The 17,247-nt window shown below is 45.4% G+C and overlaps 1 pseudogene; it reads left to right on the top strand.

Annotated features, from left to right (window-relative positions):
* Positions 1-11,609: 11,609 nt before the first annotated feature.
* LOC100438267 (glycine cleavage system H protein, mitochondrial-like) lies at positions 11,610-13,121 on the top strand (annotated as a pseudogene).
* The last annotated feature ends 4,126 nt before the right edge of the window (positions 13,122-17,247 follow it).

Below are 17,247 nucleotides of genomic sequence, written 5' to 3'. Positions count from 1 at the left end.
CATAGTAAACTGTACATAGTAAACTGAACCTAACTGGATATATAAATAGACTGTAACCCATTCTTGTACCAACTACTGTGTTTATGCCAATAAAAGGACATCAACTTTTTGAACTATGTTCAAATAAGACATATCTCAAGCTGTAATCAATCTGGCTGCTTCTGTACCTCACTTTCTTTTTCTGTATGTTACTTTGCTGTTTCTGTCTATAAATCTTTTTTTACTATGTGGCTGTGTTGAAGTCTGAGCCTACTCTGGGCCCACAGATTGCCTGATTTGCAAATAATACTTTGCTCAATTAAACTCTGTGAAATTTAATTTCTCTAAAAGCTTTTTTCTTTGAAACGTTTTCAAATTTTTTTCTATAAAAAAATAAGTAATGTGTTGTTGGACTTTGATTTCTAAACTCATCTCTCAGCTGTTTTCTCCACATTATTCTATGTCTTTTTTTTTTTTTTGAGATGGAGTCTCACTCTGTTGCCCAGGCTGGAGTGCAGTGACGCGATCTCGGCTCACTGCAAACTCCACCTCCTGGGTTCACGCCATTCTCCTGCCTCAGCCTCCCGAGTAGTTGGGATTACAGGCCCCCACCACCACACCCAGCTAATTTTTTGTATGTTTAGTAGAGATGGGGTTTCACCGTGTTAGCGAGGATGGTCTCGATCTCCTGACCTTGTGATCTACCCGCCTCGGCCTCCCAAAGTACTGGGATTACAGGTGTGAGCCACCATGCCCGGCCAATTAATTTATTTATTTTGAGACAGAGTTTTGCTGTTGTTGCCCAGGCTGGAGTGCAATGGTGTGATCTCGGCTCACTGCAACCTCTGCCTCCCGGGTTCAAGAGATTCTCCTGACCCAGCCTCCTGAGTAGTTGGGATTACGAACATGTGCCATGACGCCCGGCTAATTTTCTATTTTTAGTAGAGATGGGGTTTCTCCATGTTGGTCAGGCTGGTCTCGAACTCCCAACCTCAGGTGATCTGCCCACCTCAGCCTCCAAAAGTGCTGGGATTACAGTCGTGAGCCACCACACCCAGCTATTTTATTTTCTTTTGAGACAAGGTCTCACTCCATCACCCAGGCTAAAGTGCAGTGGTGTAACCAATCATGGCTCACTGCAGTCTTAACCTTCCAGGCTCAAGCAATCCTCCTGCCCCAGCCACCCGAGTAGCTGGGAATACAGGCATGCATTATCATGCCTGGGTAATGTCTTTTTCATGGATACAGGATCTTACTATGTTACCCAGGCTGCACTTTAACTCCTGATATCAAATGATTCTCTCATCTCAGCCTGCCAAAGTGCTACGATTACAGGTATGAGCCACCGTGTGCTTATGCAATTTATTGAGATTATTTCCAATAATAAACAGTACTATTTGGGCACAAATCTAAAAGGAATCTGGCTTCTATTTTAGAAGTGTTACTCTCCAGGATTTAGAGCCCTGGACAGTGAGTCTCAGCCCAGTCACTTAATAGCTGTGGGTGTTTGGGCAATTTCTTGATGTGGAAGAGTTCTATAAGCCGCATATATCCAAAACCAAAGCAAAACAAAACAAAAAGCTGAAAAACAGAATGATTCTGATTGCACAAATGGTAGCAATTTTTTGTTCTCCCTGTTCCATGCTCATTGCCAGGTGCTTTTACAGGTGTTCCCATCGAGATCCAGAATCTGTTTTCCAAACCCCAGATCTGGCTGGCCTTATTTGTTCAGGGTGGTAGAAACCTGTGAACATGACAGTGTGCTAGTTTGAGGCCTAGGCTTAAGTGGTTTTAAATGCTTCTAATTGTTTTTTAGAATGCTGCCATCTCTATGAAAAAAGCCCATGTTTGCCAGCTGGAGGATAAGATACAACGGGGAGGAGAAGCAAGGTGCCCCTTGTTGACAATCCCAGAAGCAGAAGCTCATGCCCAGAAGCACAGCTGCCTAGTTGACAGGTAGCTGATGATACATGTCTGAAGGAGCTCAGCTGAGACCAGAAGAATGGCCCCACCAAGCCTAGCCGAAATGGCTGACCATTGCAATTATGAGCTAAGAAGTTTTGGATGGTTTGTTATGCTGTAAGAGCTAACTAATACGTGCACCCAGTGCAGATAGGATGCCAAAAACTAATGGCAAATTGATTACTAGTTACCTTCTAACAGTGGGCACCCTAAAAGTGCTGACTTTTTTTCCCTGATTTAAAGTTAGATGTTTTGTAATATTGAGAAATGAATAAATACATGTAGACATGTATGCATGTGATTGGTGCTTATACTCACACATTCCCATAAACCACAGGAGAAAACAGATAACCACAGCCTGACCATTAGTGCCAAGGCCAAATGGCAAAATAAGTTTACCTTTAATCTGTTTTCTCTATATTTATACATTGGAGGTCAAGACTGTGGACATATCTGAAGACATAGAGTTTTCTTCTCCTGTGGACCCATCATCCTTTGTTCACTGTCTGATCTCTGGAACAAAAATGGAAAACATGTGGCCAGCAGTGGTCTACCTGGGGTTATTTTATTTCTGCTGCCCTCTGTTCTTTCTTTTTTTTCTTTCTTTTTTTTGGAGACAGAGTCTTGCTCTGTTACCTGGGCTGGAGTGTAGTGGCGTGATCTTGCTCACTAGAACCTCCACCTCTGGGGCTCAAGCGATTCTCCTGCCTCAGCCTCCCAAGTAATTGGGATTACAGGCACCTGCCACCACGCCAATCTAATTTTTGTATTTTTAGTAGAGACGGGGTTTCGCCGTGATAGCCAGGCTGGTCTCGAACTCCTGACCTCAAGTGATCCACCTGCCTCAGCCTCCCAAAGTGCTGGGATTATAGGTGTGAGCTGCCTTGTCCGGCTGCCCTCTGCTCTTTCTATGGTCACTATCTGTTGCACCCTCGGAACTAAAGAGAGATGTTGGTAGGAAGAGGCTCTTCCTTTACCTCTGGCAGAAAAGGGATTTTCAGGCCCTTTGCCCACCCTGACATCACAGCTGCACTTTAATGTGACAGTTATTGGGTATATGTTGCTTCTGGGTGCTTGGAATGTGGATGGTCTGAACTGCGATGTGCTAGAAAGTTAAATTAGAGTAAAAATTATATATACTTCATTAATAATTACACATTGCTCACATATTAAAATGATAGTATTTTGGATATATTGGGTTAATTAAATGGTTACCATTTATTCCACCTGTTGCTTCTTTCTTTTTAAAATTTGACTACTAGAAAATTTAGAATTCACATGTGGCCCACATTTTATTTCAGAGGATTGCCTTCTTTTTAAAATCTCAGGCTGCCTGCTCAAAGGACCAGAAGCCGGGAAGGTAATAAAATCTGGAATTTTAAAATAATTGTTACATTATCTTCACTTGTGAATAGCCATATAATATATTATTTATAAATGCATATGATCTTTTACACATGGTTAAATGCAAATGCCCTCTGAGGCAGGCCTGGGTCAGCTCAGGGAGGAAACCCTGCCTGAAAAAGCTGCAGCTTAGGTTTCACTCTATTTTCATTCAGCCCAGCACCTGAGCACGTCTTCTGTCACTCAGGGCCTGAGGGGGTGTGGTGTTAAATGTTATCCAATCAGGGACTCTGGGCTGGGATCCATCCAATCAGGCACGCAGCTGGAGTGGACAGGACGGCTTTCGAGATTTGGCGCGGCCTTTGTCTCTGGCTGCAGTCGCAGCTCCAGGTCTTCTCTGTTCTGTGTCTTCTGCTCCTAGAGGCCCAGCTTCTGTGTCCCTGTGACCTGTAGGTATTGGGAGATCCACAGCTAAGATGCCAGGACCCCCTGGGAAGCCTGGAAAAATGGTGAGTCTGCTGGGTCCGACACCCCGAGAGAGGGGGAGGGGCTGGTTGGAACCAGTCTGAAGTGGCTGTGGCGGGACTCCGGCCTCCCCGCCGTCGGCTCCAAAATCCTTGGCCAGAGTTGTCCTTGGTACAGCTCGGCCCTCAGTCCCCTTCAGCCATAAGATGGCAGCTGGGCTGACAGACGGGACCCCGGGCACCCTGTCTCCTCCCTGCGCAGTGACTGTGCCATGGCCTGGAGCTCTCGCTGGGCAGCTCTGCACTGGCATCGCCGCATCTCTCCCCTGTTGTGCCGGGACCACGGGACGGTAGTCAAGGGAAAATCCTGACTCGGGGTGTGGGGTTCATGAATAAGAAGAACTTTTGGGCTGTGGTGTTTCCAGTACCCCCGCTTTTTTTTTTTTTTTTTTTTTGATTAAAAATTTATGGGAGTCGGGCCGGGCGCGGTGGCTCACGCGGTAATTCCAGCACTTTGGGAGGCCGAGGCGAGTAGATCACCTGAGGTCAGAAGTTCAAGACCAGCCTGGTCAACATGGTGAAACCCCGTCTCTACTAAACATACAAAAATTAGCCGGGCGTGGTCGCGGGCGCCTGTAATCCCAGCTACCCTGGAGGCTGAGGCAGGAGAATAGCTTGAACCCGGGAGGCGAAGTTTGCAGTGAGTCGAGATTGCGCCATTGCGCTCCAGCCTGGGCAACTAGAGCGAAACTCCGTCTCAAAAAAAAGAAAAAAAAATTATGGGAGTCAAGGTAAAAATATTAAAGAATAAAATCAAAGAGTAATTCAAGGGCCGGGCGCGGTGGCTCACGCCTGTAATCCCAGCACTTTGGGAGGCTGAGGCGGGCGGATCACGAGGTCAGGAGATCAAGACCATCCTGGCTAACACGGTGAAACCCCGTCTCTACTAAAAATACAAAAAATTAGCCGGGCGTGGGGGCAGGCGCCTGTAGTCCCAGCTACTTGGGAGGCTGAGGCAGGAGAATGGCGTGAACCTGGGAGGTGGAGCTTGCAGTGAGCCGAGATTGCGCCACTGCACTCCAGCCTGGGCGACAGAGCGAGAATCCGTCTCAGAAAAAAAAAAAAAAAAGGGTAATTCAAGAATTGAAGAGCACCCAGCTAGCAGCTATGGTTTGTAGTTTGTGGTCCATGAAAAACTTTATATATAAAACTTTATTTATTTTTCTTTCTTTATAATGAGATTTTACTGCTTTTCTTATATCTCTACATAGTACTTTCTATAACGATTCCTTTTTTTATTTTTTAGGTTTTTTTTTAATACTTTAAGTTCTAGGGTACATGTGCACAACGTGCAGCTTTGTTACATATGTATACATGTGCCATGTTGGTGTGCTGCACCCGTTACCGTGTCATTTACATTAGGTGTATCTCCTAATGCTATCCCTCGCTCCTCCCCCTACCCCACGACAGGCCCTGGTGTGTGATGTTCCCCACCCTGTGTCCAAGTGTTCTCATTGTTCAATTCCCACCTATGAGTGAGAACATGCGGTGTTTGGTTTTCTGTCCTTGCGATAGTTTGCTCAGAATGGTGGTTTCCAGCTTCATCCATGTCCCTAAAACTTTAAATATAAAAGAAAAACTTTATATATAAAGTGCATGATGGAAAAAACTTTATGTATAAAGTGCATGATGGAGAAACTCAAATTCAATAATTGATTTAGTAGAGTTATGTAGTTTCTTAATTTGTACGATCAAGGTGGAAATTTCCTGGTTAGGTAATCATTGGTTAATTGGCAGTTTATAGTTGGTTAAGGCTGAATTTTGTTTCCCCAAAGAGTAATTTACAAAAAAAATTCATTAGATTGCCGGTCGCGGTGGCTCACGCCTGTAATCCCAGCACAATGGGATGCCGAGGCGGATGAATCACCGAGAACAGCCTGACCAACATGGAGAAACCCCGTCTCTACTAAAAATACAAAATTAGCTGGGCGTGGTGGCACGTGCCTGTAATCCCAGCTACTTGGGAGGCTGAGGCGCGAGCCTGAGGCAGGAGAATTGCCCGAACCCGGGAGGCAGAGGTTGCGGTGAGCAGAGATTGCGCCATTGCACTCCAGCCTGGGCAACAAGAGCAAAACTGTCTCAAAAAAAAAAAAAAAAAAAAAAAAAAGCCTTAGATTTAGAATGCATTTACATTTTTGCCATTCAGTGTGCATTTTATATTCCGTATTTTAATCATTTTTTGATAAAGCGTTGGATGGCACTTTGTTTTCTGTTTGAAAATATTTCCCATGAGAAGAAAGCAGAGAATAATTCTCCTGACGCTTTATTGTAAAAAATCTCTGTGCCTCTTTTCCTTTTATCTTTCCTAGCCACAGAGATTTTATCAGAATGTTTTTGGGTGAAGGTTTCCCTTTGGAAACTTTATGGAGTGATGCGTCCTCAGCCACCCTTCAGTTTTTTTCTGGTCCTGGGTTTCAGTACTGTCTGGGGATAAACCAAGATATCCACTGTGGCTATGTCGGCTAGAGTGTCTAGTGAATATCAGCTCCTGAGTCATTTTCTCCCATAAGACAACCTGAGGTATGGAGTGTAGCCTCTCAAGGGAGCAGGTGGGTGCCCTGGGGCTGAGAGGAATCTCCTGGTGTAGTCTTCCTTGGAAAAGCAAACCTTTTTAGATTTTTTTTTTTTTTTTTTGAGACAGAGTCGCGAAAACTGGAGTGCAGTGGCGCGATCTCGGCTCACTGCAACCTCTGCCTCCCAGGTTCAAGCAATTCTTCTGCCTCAGCCTCCCAAGTCGCTGGGATTACAGGCGTCCACCACACCCAGCTAATTTTGTTGTTGTTGTTTGTCTCGCTCTGTCGCCCAGGCTGGAGTGCAGTGGCACGATCTCCGCTCACTGCAAGCTCCGCCTCCCGGATTCATGCCATTCTCTAGCCTCCTGCCTCAGCCTCCCGAGTAGCTGGGACTACAGGCGCCCGCCACCACGCCCGGCTGATTTTTTGTATTTTTCATAGAAACGGGGTTTCACCATGTTAGCCAGGATGGTCTCGATCTCCTGACCTCATGATCTGCCTGCCTCGGCCTCCCAAAGTGCTGGGATTACAGGCGTGAGCCACCGCGCCCGGCCTAATTTTTGTGTTTTTAGTAGAGAGGGGGTTTTGTCATGTTGGCCAGGCTGGTTTCGAACTCCTGACCCCAGGTAATCTGCCCATCTCAGTCTCCCAAAGTGCTGGGATTACAGGCGTGAGCTACCGTGCCCAGGCTTTTTTAGATAGTAAGATTGTCTTCGCCCAACCCAGCTTATTTCTTGGAGACACATTGCTGGTCAGCCAATCAGATGCTGCCATTGAGGGTAAAGCACAGAAATAATTTCTGCCACCTGTATTCTCTAAGATTTGTGAAAGAAAAAGTAGTATCCCCAAAGACAAAAAACCCAAACATGACCCCAGTGAAATGGTGCAAGAACTTGCAAAGTAAAAAGCATCTGGGGCACTCACTGAGGCATAGGGCAGTGTCTCCTGAGAGGGTGGTCTTTGAGAACTTAAATAAGTAGGATGGGGTGGGAGAATCTTTCAAGTGATTAGATGGCCTGATTTGACACGTGAGTCAGACACATTTGTTTTCTCATCAGTACTGCCACTTTTTAGGTTTGTTACCTTGAAAAAATTTGTTCACTTATTTTGACTTCAGCTTTTAAACTGTAACTTGCATTTTATTAGTGGGACTTAAAAGGTAAGAAAATGTTCACAAAGGGTATCAAAGAGGTGGATTTCAGAGTAAATTAATACCTAATTTCATACTCCATTTGTTAACAATTCTCATTTACCTTTTTCTTGCCCAGAGTGAGTTCTGGGATTTTCTCAGGTGTGTGTGTCTTTTTTAAATGGCTGGGTGATTACAAACAGAATTCCAAGACCTAGCTTTTAGAATGCTACCAAGGAAAAGAATAGAAAAAAACTCTCATTTTGGCTGCAGAAAATAAATACATTTCCACAAGAAAATGTGGTAAATAATTGGTGAGTTACATAGATTTATGAAAACATCAGTTCTTCCTTTGGCAGAGTAAGTTTGTGACACTGACTATCTATGTTCTATATCCCATCATCTTGATTTCTGAGATTTATGCTAAATTTTATGAGCTGAAACTTGATACTCCTAGAAGTGTTCCCATATGACTAGTTGTTTACTACATAATTTTTTTTTTTTTTTTTGAGACATTCTCGCTCTGTCGCCTAGGCTGGAGTGCAGTGGCGCAAGCTGGACTCACTGCAACCTCTGCCTCCCACGTTGAAGTAATTCTCCTGCCTCAGCCACCCGAGTAGCTGGGACTACAGGCGCGTGCCACCACGCCTGGCTAATTTTTTTTTTTTTTTTTTTTTTTTTTGTATTTTTAGTTGAGACGGGATTTCACCGTGTTACCCAGGATGGTCTCCATCTCCTGACCTTGTGATCCTGACCTCGTGATCCACCCGCCTTGGCCTCCCAAAGTGCTGGGATCACAGGTGTGAGCCACCACGCCTGGCCTACTACATAATTTTTAATAGAAATAATAATGGGGCCGGGCGCGGTGGCTCAAGCCTGTAATCCCAGCACTTTGGGAGGCCGAGGCGGGCAGATCACGAGGTCAGGAGATCGAGACCATCCTGGCTAACACCATGAAACCCCGTTTCTACTGAAAATACAAAAATTAGCTGGGCGTGGCGGCGGACGCCTGTAGTCCCAGCTACTCAGGAGGCTGAGGCAGGAGAATGGCGTGAACCCGGGAGGCGGAGCTTGCAGTGAGCCGAGATCACGCCACTGCACTCCAGCCTGGGCGACAGAGCGAGACTCTGTCTCAAAGAAAAAAAAAACAAAACAAATAATAATGGGTTTATTTTCTGAAAGGAATAGATACTTTGGCATTTCTTATTGAGGTATAAAATATAACTGTCGGCCGGGTGCGGTGGCTCACACCTGTAATCCCAGCACTTTGGGAGGCCGAGGCAGGTAGATCACCTGAGGTCAGGAGTTCAAGACCAGCCTGGCCAACATGGTGAAACCCCATCTCTACTAAATATACAAAAATTAGCTAGGCGTGGTGGCGGGTGCCTGTAATCCCAGCTACTCAGGAGGCTGAAGGAGGAGAATCGCTTGAACGTGGGAGGCAGAGATTGCAGTGAGCCGAGATTGTGCCACTGCACTCTAGCCTGGGCAAGAGAGCAAGACTGTCTGGAAAAAAAAAAAAAAAAAATTCTTCTCTTATATTAACACCATGTTTGAGTAATTTTGCTGGATTTTTCAAACACTTAGTTTCAAAAACCAAATGAATAATTGACATGGAAATTAAGGCTTGAGTCCAGTGACTTCAAGCTAAGGCTAATATTGAGTCTGCAAAAGGGGGTTATTAAAAGTCCCAGTTAGTTCTTTCTGGGGAGCTGCCCCTGCAGATGTCCCAGCTTGCTCACACCAGCCTTGGAAGAAGCCTTTATACTGAGAGAAGCTACAGAGCCCTGGAAAGCTGGGGACCCACAGGCAGATGCAGTTAAGGTTAAAATGGAAAAGGAATGGGAGGGTCTTACTGAAAATAAAGTTGTTATTGTTTTGAGGCAGTTTCTAGATTTTGTAAAATAAAATAAAATTAGGTTTCTATTAAAACATTTGCATTTTAAAAGAGTATTGCAACAGAAGGAAGTACCAACTATAAAATCTTTAAGGATTGCAAAGTTTAGGCAGACAAAGGCTTTCTTTCACAGTGAGGAGCAAACAAGATTAGAAAGAAGGTGGAAGGGGAATGGCAAATAGAGTGAGAAAATATCAGATTTTGGATTAGAAAGTGTTGTACCCTGAAGTCAGCATGTTCTTAGGAAGGACATAAAATGGAATTGTATGTTGGCTCAGACTGGTGGGAGGGATCTAGGCAGTATGGCTTGCTGCCTGGATGGATGTTGATAAGATGTTCTTGTGGTCAGGCAGTTTGGCCCTTTTTCCAGCAAGATGTAATAAGGAGGTTGCTTGGACTGTTACACAGACGGGTGTGATAAGAAAGTCCTGTGGTTGGGCAGGATGTTTGGCACGGCCCGAATCCCCGTGAAATGTTTCATTCTGACCATTGAGAGGTGACAGCGTGCTGGCAGTCCTCAGAGCCCTCGCTTGCTCTGGGCACCTCCTCTGACTGGGCTCCCACTTTGGCGGCATTTGAGGAGCCCTTCAGCCCACCACTGCACTGTGGGAGCCCCTTCCTGGGCTGGCCAAGGCTGGAGCCCACTCCCTCAGCTTGCAGGGAGGTGTGGAGGGAGAGGCGCGAGCAGGAACCGGGGCTGCGTGCGGCGCTTGCGGGCCAGCTGGAGTTCCGGGTGGGCGTGGGCTTGGCGGGCCCCACACTCGGAGCAGCCGGCCAGCCCTGCTGGCCCTGGGCAATGAGGGACTTAGCACCTGGGCCAGCGGCTGCGGAGGGTGTACTGGGTCCCCCAGCAGTGACAGCCCACCGGCGCTGCGCTCGATTTCTCGACGGGCCTTAGCTGCCTTCCTGCGGGGCAGGCCTCGGGACTGCAACCCGCCATGCCTGAGCCTTCCCCCGCCTCCCTGGGTTCCTGTGCAGCCCGAGCCTCCCCAACGAGCGCCGCCCCCTGTTCCACGGCGCCCAGTCCCATCGACCGCCCAAAGGCTGAGGAGTGCGGGCGCACGGCACCGGGACTGGCAGGCAGCTCCACCCGCAGCGCCGTTGCAGGATCCACTAGGTGAAGCCAGCTGGGCTCCTGAGTCTGGTGGGGACGTGGAGTCTTTATATTTAGCTCAGGGATTGTAAACACACCAATCAGCACCCTGTGTTTAGCTCAAGGTTTGTGAGTGCACCAATCGACACTCCGTATCTAGCTGCTCTGGTGGGGCCTTGGAGAACCTTTATGTCTAGTTCAGGGATTGTAAACACACCAATCAGCACGCTGTGTTTAGCTCAAGGTTTGTGAGTGCACCAATCGACACTCTGTATCTAGCCGCTCTGGTGGGGCCTTGGAGAACCTTTATGTCTAGCCCAGGGATTGTAAACACACCAATCAGCACCCTGTGTTTAGCTCAAGGTTTGTGAGTGCACCAATCGACACTGTATCTAGCTGCTCTGGTGGGGCCTTGGAAAACCTTTATGTCTAGCTCAGGGATTGTAAACACACCAATCAGCACCCTGTGTTTAGCTCAAGGTTTGTGAGTGCACCAATCTACACTCTGTATCTAGCTGCTCTGGTAGGGCCTTGGAGAACCTGTGTGTGGAAACTCTGTATCTAACTAATCTGATGGGGAAGTGGAGAACCTTTGTGTCAAACTCAGGGATTGTAAACGCACCAATCAGCGCCCTGTCAAAACAGGTCACTCGGCTCTACCAATCAGCAGGATGTGGGTGGGGCCAGATAAGAGAATAAAAGCAGGCTGCTGGAGCCAGCATTGGCAACCGGCTGGGGTCACCTTCCACACTGTGGAAGCTTTGTTCATTCGCTCTTTGCAATAAATCTTGCTACTGCTCACTCTTTGGGTCCACGCTGCTTTTATGAGCTGTAACACTCACCATGAAGATCTGCAGCTTCACTCCTGAACCCAGCAAGACCAGAGCCCACCAGGAGGAACGAACAACTCCAGACGCGCTGCCTTAAGAGCTGTAACACTCACCACGAAGGTCTGCAGCTTCACTCCTGAGCCAGCGAGACCACGAACCCACCAGAAGGAAGAAACTCAGAACACATCTGAACATCAGAAGGAACAAACTCCAGACGCGCCATCTTAAGAGCTGTAACACTCACCGCGAGGGTCCGCGACTTCATTCTTGAAGTCAGACCAAGAACCCACGAATTCCGGACACACCATGGTCTGCGAAATGGTGGGGGGGCTTACAAAATGGAGCAGCTTGGACTAACAGTCAGAATTCAAGTTTTAGACAGTGCGTTGGTGTTGGAGAATTGCTTGATATACAGCAAACTACAGATTTGGTGCCAGAAGAAAGATATCTCAGAGGCCTGGCCTGGAATGTAACTCTAGGTATCTGGGAAAGGGAGGCTCTGCTCTCCTGTTACACAGGCTGTCACACTGTCCATTGTCCTGTGATTCCAGGTCACCTCCCAGGATGAGAGAAGACCGAAAACTTAAAGGAAAGGAGCGCTGATAACAGATCCCCTTTTCCCCACAGCTACCACCACAGGATTTTCACCCACTAACAAAGATGCCTACTAGAGGCCCCGCCCCCCCCCCCCGCCTCCCCACGCGGTTGGCCAAGGCTTAAGGCTGCGACCCCCAGCACCCCTGCGAACGTGGCGCTGCGAGTGGCGCGGAGCGTGCGTGCGGGTGGTGCTCTGTACCCTTCGCGCGGCCCTGTCACCCGCCGCGCCCTGCCCGCCGAGGCCTTGGAAGCTGGGGGTGGGCGCCGTTCGGACGCTGCGCGCGGGACCAGCTCTGCTCTCGGTGCATAAATTCACAGAGAAACATGAATGGATGGCAACAGAAAATGATATCGGAACACTGGGAATCAGCAATTTTGCACAGGAAGCGTTGGGAGATATTGTTTACCGTAGTCTGCCTGAAGTTAGGACAAAATTGAACAAACAAAATGAGTTTGGTGCTTTGGAAAGTGTGAAAGCTGCTAGTGAACTCTATTCTCCTTTATCAGGAGAAGTAACTTAAATTAATGAAGCTCTTGGAGAAAATCCAGGACTTGTAAACAAATCTTGTTATGAAGATGGTTGGCTGATCAAGATGACACCAAGTAACCCTTCAGAACTAGATGAATTTACGAGTGAAGAAGCATATGAGAGATAGAGAAAATCTATTGAGGAGTGAAAATGGAACCCCTAAATAAACTAGTGTGAAATAACCCAGCAGAGTTGTCTTAAACTAGGGGTGGATGTAAGACTTAGAATACCAACTTTTAGCATTACCGATTGGGGGAAAAAAAACTGTTAACACTGCTAATGAAAGAAAATGCCCTTTAACTTTCTAATGATTATAGATAAATATAATACACGTCTTTATCACAATATCCTATGATTTTTAGTCTAGGCTCTGGTATTCAGAATTCATGAGATTATCCATGGTAAAAACTGGTTATAAAAATTACATAATTCAAAGATAACGTTGTTATTCTTAAGCTTTATATAATATTGTAACTTGCATATATCCATACCTGGATTTGGGCTGAAATAGTTAATGATCTTTCTATTGGAAATAACTGGGAGTGAAGAGGTTTTTGTTGCTTGTACAGTGTCAGATGAGGAACAACACTATCTTAATTTTGCAATACACTGCATTTGCTGATGCTGTTTTTACACAGTGAAGCAACAGCTTTGCAGCAAAATAATAAAATACTTTTTTGTTAATCATGTGTTTTGATGTTAATATTTCATTTAGTGACTCTGCTAGTATTTGTGAAAGTGCTAACTTTAACTTATGGAAAGTTACTTTTTTTTTTTTTTTTGAGACGGAGTCTCGCTCTGTAGCCCAGGCTGGAGTGCAATGGCGCTATCTCGGCTCACTGCAAGCTCCGCCTCCCGGGTTCACCCCATTCTCCTGCCTCAGCCTCCCAAGTAGCTGGGACTACAGGCTCCCGCCACCACGCCCAGCTAATTTTTTGTATTTTTAGTAGAGACGGGGTTTCACCGTGTTAGAATGGTCTCGATCTCCTGACCTCGTGATCCGCCCACCTCGGCCTCCCAAAGTGCTGGGATTACAGGCGTGAGCCACCGCGCCCGGCCGGAAAGTTACTTTTTAAAAGGAAATTTAAGCCAGAACAATGAAAAGCTCCAAGAAAATGTTTCCTTTAGTCACAAATCTGGTTTTCCTTAAGCCAAGATTTGTCACCTTTAACATAATAAAAAATAAATCACTGACTTTGATTTTCTGGAAAAAAAAAAAAAAAAAGATGCTAGACATTGAGGTGTTCACACCCCTCCTAGGACTAGACACCACCCCTAGGAATTTCACCACAGCATGTTTTATCCTGGTATTTCTTGCCAAAACCCACAAAAGCGTCTACAAGGCTCCTGATATATTCCTATACCAAGACACTGAATCTGCAGTACGAACCTGTTTTCTCCACCAGCCTAGGATTCTGGACCATCTGTTCATAATCTCTTCTGCCTGCATGGACACAAATAAATGAGAGGACAGCCGCACCTGGGCCACTATCTGTAGCACAGACCAGTCCTTCCACCTACATTGTACTCTCCCCGACCCATGGATTTTTTTTCTTTTCTTTTTTTTTTTTTGAGATGGAGTTTTGGTCTTTTTGTCCAGGCTGGAGTGTAATGGTGTGATCTCAGCTCACTGCAACCTCCACCTCCTGGGTTCAAATGATAAGTGATTCTCCTGCCTCAGCTTCTCAAAGTAACTGGGATTACAGGTGTGTGCCACCACACCCAGCTAATTTTGTGTTTTTAGTAGAGATGGGTTTCACCATGTTGGCCAGGCTGGTCTCGAACTCCTGACTTCAGGTGATCTGCCCACCTTGGCCTCCCAAAGTGCTGGGATTACAGGTGTAAGCCACCATGCCTGGTTGATTTTTTTTTTTTCTTTTAACTTTCATTTTTGATTCAGGGGTACACGTGCAGGATTGTTATATAGGTAAAACTGTGTTACGGGGCTTTGGTGTGCAGATTATTTTGTTGCTGAGGTACAAGCATAGCACTAAACAGGTATTGATTTGATCCTTTTTGTCCTTTCATCCTCCACCCTAAATTAGGCCTTAGTGTCTGTTGTTCCTCTCTTTGTGTCCATGTGTTCTTATTATTTAGCTCTTATAAATGAGAAAATGCATTTGGCTTTGTTTCTGCATTAATTTTCTAAAGATAATGGTCTCCAGCTCTATCCATGTTGCTGCAAAGAAAATAATCTTGGTCTTTTTTATGGCCACACAGTATTCCATGATGTTTATGTACCATATTTTGTTTTTATTAAGCCTTTTATTTATTTTTGGAGGCAGGGTCTAATGCTGTAGTCCAGGCTGCAGTGCAGTGGTGTGATCTTGGCTCGCTGCTGCCTCAACCTCCTGGGCTCAAGAAATCGTCCTACCTCAGCCCCCTAGGTACTTGGGACTACAGGCATGCACCGTTATGCCTGGCTAATTTTTCTTTCTTTCTTTTTAGACAGAGCCTCCCTCTGTTGCCAGGCTGGAGTGCAGTGGTACAATCTTGGCTCACTGCAACCTCCGCCTTCTGAGTTCAAGTGATTCTCATGCCTCAGCCTCCTGAGTAGCTGGGATTATAAACACACTACATGACACCCAGCTAATTTTTGTATTTTTAATAGAGACAGGGTTTCACCATGTTGGCCAGGCTGGTCTTGAACTCCTGACCTCATGATCCACCTGCCTGAGCCCCCCAAAGTGCTGGGATTACAGGCATGAGCCACTGCGCTCAGCCTAATTTTTCATTTTGTATTTTTTGTAGAGATGGGGTTTTTCCACATTTCCCAGGCTGGTCTCGAACTTTTGAGCTCAGGCAATCCACATCCCTTGGCCTCCCAAACAGGTGTGATCCAATGTACCCTACCATATTATATTTTCTTTATCCAGTCTACCATTGATAGGCATACCAGGTGATTCCATATTTTTGTTATTGTGAATAGGGCTGCAGTGAACATACATGTGCATGTGTCTTTATGATAAAATAATTTATATTACTTTGGATATATATCCAATTATGAGGTTGCTTAGTCAAATGGTAATTCTCTTTCTAGTTTTGTGATAAACACACTGCTTTTCACAGTGGTTGAAATAATTTATACTCCCACTAATAGTGTATAACCAACCATTCCCTTCTCTCTTCAACCTTGCCAGCATCTGTGATTTTTTGACTTTAATAATAGCAATTCTGACTGGTGTGAGATGCTATTGTCGTTTTTCTCTGTATTTCTCTAATAACTAGTGATGTGCATTTTTTTCATATGCTTGTTAGCCACATGTATGTCTTTTTTGAAAAGCATCTGTTCATGTCTTTTGCCTACTTTATAATGTTGTTTTTATAAATTTGTGTATGTTCCTTCTGGATGCTGGATATTAGACCTTTCTCAGAAGCATAGTTTGCAAATATTTTCTTTTAGTTTGTAGGTTGTCTGTTTACTCTGTTGATAGTTTTCTCTGCTGTGAAATACCTCTTTAATTAGGTCCCATTTGTCAATTTTTGCTTTTGTTTCAATTGCTTTTCTTATCTTCATCATAAAATCATTGCCAGTTTCTATGTCTAGAATGGTATTTCCTAGGTTATCTTCCAGGGTATTTTATAATTTTTTTTTTTTTTTTTTTGAGATGGAGTCTCGGTCTGTTACCCAGGCTGGAGTGCAGTGGCACGATCTTGGCTCACTGCAAGCTCTGCCTCCTGGCGCCATTCTCCTACCTCAGCCTCCCCAGCAGCTGAGACCACAGGCGCATGCCACCATGCCCAGCTAATTTTTTTTTTTTTTTTTAGTAGAGATGGGGTTTCACTGTGTTAGCCAGGATGGTCTCAATCTCCTGACCTTGTGATCCACCCACCTTGGCCTCCCAAAGTGCTGGGATTACAGGTGTAAGCCACTGTGTCCGGCTGGGTATTTTATAATTTTAAGTTTCACATTTAAGTCCTTAATTTATCTTGAGTTGATTTTGGTACATGGTGTAATAAAGGCATTTGGTTTCAATCTTCTACATAGTGTTAGCTAATTATTACAGCACTATTTATTAATAGGGAATTCTTCCCACATTCCCTTTGTCAGCTTTGTTGAAGATCAGATGGTTGTAGATGTGTGGCATTATTTCTGGGCTCTATTCTGTTGCATTGGTCTATGAGTCTGTTTTTGTACTAGTGCCATGCTGCTTTAATTACTGTAGTTCTGTAGTATAGTTTGAAATTGGGTGATGTAATGTCTCCAGCTTTGTTCTTTCTGCTTAGAAGTGCCTTGGCTATTTGGGCTCTTTGTTGGTTCCATGTGAATTTTTAAATAGTTTTGTTGTTGTTGTTGAGCATGTTTTTGGTAGTTTGGTAGGAATAACATTAGATCTGTACATTTCTTTTTTTCTTTTTTTTTTTTTTTTTGAGACAGAGTCTTGCTCTTTCGCCCAGGCCGGACTGCACTGGCGCTGTCTTGGCTCACTGCAAGCTCTGCCTCCCGGGTTCACACCATTCTCCTGCCTCAGCCTCCCAAGTAGCTGGGACTACAGGTGCCTGCCACCACGCCTGGCTAATTGTTTGTATTTTTAGTAGAGATGGGGTTTCACTGTGTTAGCCAGGATGGTCGCGATCTCCCGACCTCATGATCTGCCTGCCTCAGCCTCCCAAAGTGCTGGGATTACAGGCGTGAGCCACTGGGCCCGGCCTATGGATTAGCTTTTTGATGTGCTGCTGGATTCAGTTTGCCAGTATTTTGTTGAAGATTTTTGCATCAGTGATCATCAAGAATATTGGCCTGAAGTTTTCTTTTTCTGTTTTAGCTCTGCTAGGTTTTGGTATCAGAATGATGCTATTCTTGTATAACACGTTGGGGAGGAGTGCCTTCTTAGTTTTTTGGAATAGTT

Source organism: Pongo abelii, chromosome 6 (genome assembly GCF_028885655.2).
Source record: "Pongo abelii isolate AG06213 chromosome 6, NHGRI_mPonAbe1-v2.0_pri, whole genome shotgun sequence".
Classification (NCBI taxonomy): domain Eukaryota; kingdom Metazoa; phylum Chordata; class Mammalia; order Primates; family Hominidae; genus Pongo; species Pongo abelii.
Note: the sequence above shows the minus strand (reverse complement) of the source record. Positions and strands in the feature narration are given on the sequence as shown.